Here is a 1,136-nt window from a genome sequence, read left to right on the forward strand (position 1 = left end):
AAAAAAATCAGTTGAGGATGAATTATACATTTTGATAGTGAAACGCGGCGGTGGCGATCCGTAGACTTCAGCACCGAAACTCTCCCTGGAGCAAAAACACCTTAAACTACCATATCAGAGAAATTCACAAAGGTGATCTTCGCCATGTACTAGAATTACAGTATTATGAGTAATACACAAGAAATATGATTTTTACGCAACGGATAAAGATCGAGTCTCACGGGATTTTATGAATAGAAATTATTTTAGTCTTACGGTATTTTTTTGTGCTTAGGGAAATGAAGTTTAGAAAAAAAATGGAGGTCATTGCATTTTGATTTTATTTTAATCTTGAGCTATATATCTTTCATTACTGATTCAAGGAAGTGGAGTTCAGAAGAAAGTAAAACCCAGTGTATTTTTTTTATTTATGAACATGTAATATTAGTAATTTCTTATCCGCTGGAACCCACAGTTGATATTAGGAAGGGCGTCCGGTCATGCTAATTCTCGAAAGACATCACCTAACCCCCCCTCCCCCCGCCTCCCACCCATACAAGTGTCCCGGGCGCAAGAGTCGATCGATCGGTGTCTGAACTGAGTAACGTGCCATAAACGGTGATTTTTATATTTCCGTGAAACGGTTTCATATCCTTTTTTGATCCTAGGTCCCCAGCAAGATCTGAACCCTTTTAAAATGATCGTGGGGGAAAAAATACGAAAGTGGACATGATTTGATATGTAAATGTATTAAAGGTCAGAAACCAAGTCTGTTGTGAATGATATATTATCGAATAAGTCAAAGTGAGGAGATTTTATTAATAATTAGGACGGGACAAGTTAATTATAGTTTGGGCTAGAAAGTAATACCGAGTGTGTATGACCAAGTCGCATTGTGTATTAGGTAGATAAATGTTATAAAAAGGATGCTAAACTAGTATTGCAAAAGTTAGACTGATATGATTTGAAAGCATGCCATAGAGTGACATATAGAGCAGGTTCCGTATGTATGTTATGAATAGCAGAGTGTACGTGGAGTCTAAGGGTGTATCGCTAAGGGAAAGATCAGAATAGGGAACGGCGGTGGTAAGAATGCATTAGAAGGCACGTTTTGCATGCGGCAAAAAGCGACAGGTTCCACAGAGACGCACGCGGTC

General features: G+C 38.6%; 1 protein-coding gene across 1 annotated transcript in view; it reads left to right on the top strand.

Annotated features, from left to right (window-relative positions):
- LOC119592824 (rootletin-like) overlaps positions 1-1,136 on the top strand; it is a 148,678-nt gene that overhangs the window by 38,652 nt on the left and 108,890 nt on the right. The gene's annotated exons all lie outside the window — the stretch shown is intronic.

This window comes from Penaeus monodon, chromosome 31 (assembly GCF_015228065.2).
Source record: "Penaeus monodon isolate SGIC_2016 chromosome 31, NSTDA_Pmon_1, whole genome shotgun sequence".
In the NCBI taxonomy this organism is placed as follows: Eukaryota; Metazoa; Arthropoda; class Malacostraca; order Decapoda; family Penaeidae; genus Penaeus; species Penaeus monodon.